Genomic DNA, 3700 nt, shown 5'->3' with positions numbered 1-3700 from the left:
TGCCTTGACCTCCCGTGGTCACACAGCACAGCAGTTTTAAGCACAGGCTGTGGTCCCCATCTGATCCCCATTCTGCCTCTCTGCTGCATCCTCTTTCTAGTCCTTTTCATTTCTGCCCCCCCAACCTCCTTTGCAGGATGGAGACAGTGGGACCACCTACCTGTCACTGTTGTTGGTACAGTGACTGTGAGACTAGTCCTCTCCCTTTGAGACACAGCCGCATTTTGTAGCTCTGGCGGATCTCTAGCTTGTAATCCTCCTGCCTCAGCCTCCCAGAGGCTGTGACGGCAGTTGTATGCCACTATACCTAACTTTAAATGAGTGACTCGGCTTAACACACCAGGTGTTAACCTAAAACACTGACCTGTGAGCAGAGTGGGGGCTGATTAAATGGGAGGCCATTGTCCAAGCCTTCAGAGCTGGGCCTGACATCGATATGTTTATCAGAACTGTGGGCTGATATCTGAGTCACTTGGTCTTAAGCCCCAGAGGCACAGAGGTGGGGCTTGGGCCACTGTCCCTGGTGTTCTTAGGCCTGACGTAGGTAGATATTCAAAGGCTTGAATGAATGAATGAATGAATGAATGATCTCCACATCTCCTAGGCCATGTTCTCTGTACTGGAAGTCATTCACACTGTGGTACAAGGTATGAGTCAGTACCACTTTTGCCTGGTCTGATCAGCATGCTTGAAACTGTTCCCTCTCCCTGGAGGACTCTGACCCTTAGCAATCACTGTGTCCTCTGCCTCCCGGCCGTGAGTCCCCAAGCACAGCGCTCTATGTTTTAAAGGTGCAAGTTTTCCCCTTTTTCTGTGGTAGAGATAACCCCCAGGGTTCCCTGGAGGAAGTCTCACCCCCCAAGTCTGCAGGAAGGTGCCTCAAAGGTCAGAGACTTCACAGGGGGACATCCACTGGGCTGAGGAAAAGTTCAGGTTGCCTGGGTCACATACACTGGAAAGGCCTGCAGCTTGGGACATCAAGTTCTGAGTCGTGACAGGAAGCTGGGTAGGGGGCTGGCCCTGACCTCATGGTGGGATGCAGGGCCCTTCTGGAAACATCCAGTGGCTGTCATCCTGTAGCCACATCAAATCCCTGATCAAAAGAGAAACTGGCCCCCTAGGCAGATTTGTTTTGTTTGAGCCTTTTTCCTTCCACAGAAAGCAGTCCATGTGGCTCTGTCCCTTGAGCAGTGGCCCTCTTGTCCTGAAGCCGCTGCAGGGTCCTTTTATAACTTACCACTGTGAAGACTTATCTGTGAGCCGCAGTTCAGAGGCTCTGAGTACCACTGTGGGACTGGAGTCTCAGCCCAAGAACATTTATTGAGCACCTAATAATACATGCCTGGCCCTTCAGTGTTAGCTAGGGGACAGAATGCTAGTTTAGTCACACCTTGGGACTTCAGACTGCAGGCCTAGTTTGGGGGACACCCGCCACTAAATCTGAGGGACAGGAAGAATCTTTGTGGCTGAGAGGGTTCAGTTTACCCAACAGCAGCATGCGCCTGCTGGGTACAGGCCGGGGGCTGAGAGCAGCTGGAGGAGATGCAGACAAGGTCTTGGTGAGCCCAGGTGGGGTTCCCACCTCCTCTCCTCAGTGTGACACATGGCCACGTGTTGAGCAGCTTGTGGCAACCTGATCCAGCTGCCTCAGCGCACCTGGGCTCAACTCTAGATGCTGGCAGTGGACAGAGGGGTCCCAAATCTTCTCTTCACTTCCCGTTTAGTTTCCAAATGCTTGGTGGCTAGACACAGAGAGCTGGTTATTAGAAAAATGACCCAATGCATTCAGTCTCTTAGAATTCAGAACCGGGGCCTGATGTGGAGGAGGGAGCTGTAGGGGCAGGATCACAGTGAGATCAAGATTTGGATCAGGCCGACGTGAGGGAAGGCCAGTGTTAGAGGTTGATGAGATGTCACAGAGGAGTGACCGAATTTCCTAGTAACAGTGTGACCATACAAGGAAAAGCAACGGGGTGGGGCATCAGACACAGTCATGGTTCCGTTTGACCGGTGGAACAATTTTCAGTGCAACCACAGTCAAATGCCAAGGAAATACCCGCTTCCCGCCAGTTTTCAAAGCGCTTTGGGGCCATTGTGGGAGCTGAGGTGGATGGCTTGACTGGCGAAATAAACGCTTCCCTGAGTTTGATCCCCAGGGCACATACAAAGAGGAGGGTGTGGTGTGTGTGTGTGTGTGTGCTCATAACCCCAGCGCTGAGGAAGCCAAGACAGAAGGGTCCCTTAGTGTTCACTGGCTGGCCAATGAAGCCATCTCAGAGAATTCCCAGTCAGTGAGGAACACTCTAAAAACGAAGTGAATGGTCAGTGCCTGAGGAATGTGAGTGAGATTGTCCTCTGGCCTGCACACGCACACACGCACGCACGCACGCACGCACGCACGCACACACGCACGCACGTGTTGTTGGCACATGTTCTCGACTTTAGGACAGTCCTCATTTGGGGCTGCCGTATGGCATGTTCTTAGTGGTCCTGTGACTGTGTCTTGCATGGCACAGGTGCAGGAAAATGGGAAGGGGGCCCCAGCTGCACCTGTGTCAGGCACAGCAGGGTCCGCAGTATTCACCTGCTGCTCATGGGCACAGCCTTACCTATCTGTGACTCCAGAGTAGACAAAGAGGCCAAGAAGAACAGGAAAACCCACCAGGTGGAGCGGGCTGTCTAGTTCAGAAGACAGAGGGTCAGCACTCCAGTCTGTGTAGATGCGCCCAATGGTGGTGGCACGAGAGGCCCTATCGGGAGCCACACTGGGAAAGCGGGTCCTGGCAGAGGGACCCGTGGGACCGGAGGGAGAGCTCTGACAGGGGCCTGCTGGGAGGAAAAGCCTTCCTGGTGGGAAACTAGGAGAGCTGGCACAGCAAAGACAGGGGAGGTCAGGAGGGCCTCACAGAGCATCATCCCAGCTCAGGCAGGAGCCAGGCCACCCACAGAGAGACCCAGGAACTGGGCCAAGAGCCTGCTGTCCAAGAATGTAGTGTAGGCACATGTGGAGAAGGAAGGGGAGTGGGGGCTGGGAGCTGCTTTAAGGGCGCCAGGTCCCAGGTGCTTCTGGTAGTGGGTGGGAGGATGGACCCACCTTCGTGGGCACCCAGGCTGTCGATGCCACCCTGCCTCACAGGCTGTGTCCCAGAGCTCTCTCATAGGTGGCAGAACTGAGACTTCTGCATGGTGTCCTGGGGCCCCTGCCCCCCTGCAAGTGCCACTGGGGCTGCAGGGAGAGCTGGCCCCTCCTCCTTCAGTGGAGCCCCTCAGGAGGGCCTCTGGGCCTGGGATCACACCTGCACCCCACACTGTTGCCTGATGTCAGAGCAAGCAGGGAACCTCCTTCCACCTCTGCGTTCCCCGTCTGAGAAATGGGCATCCAAACTGCATCTACCTCTGCATGCACAGACAGGCAGGCGTGTTGATGATGGGCTAGGTGCTGTGAGCGGTTCCTGCATCGGGGCCCTCAGTGCAGACGGATGAAGGCACTTGACTGTGCAGTTCTACTCTCTGTCCCACAGCCACGTCAGAGCAGGAACCCAGAGATAAAAACATGATTTGCCTCACTATACCAGGGCCACAGGCTCCTACGGTCCCCTGTCCCCTCCCTGCAGTACCCCCAAAAGCAGTTCCTGGGGCAGACAGTCACCGGCAGTGCTGAGAGCAGCCCAGCCCCAGCCAGCAGCCCAGCCCAGCCCAG

The sequence above is a fragment of the Peromyscus californicus genome, unplaced genomic scaffold (genome assembly GCF_007827085.1).
Source record: "Peromyscus californicus insignis strain IS unplaced genomic scaffold, ASM782708v3 Scaffold_8__1_contigs__length_139910024, whole genome shotgun sequence".
In the NCBI taxonomy this organism is placed as follows: domain Eukaryota; kingdom Metazoa; phylum Chordata; class Mammalia; order Rodentia; family Cricetidae; genus Peromyscus; species Peromyscus californicus.
The sequence above is the reverse complement of the archived record's forward strand: the minus strand, read 5'-3'. Positions refer to the sequence as shown.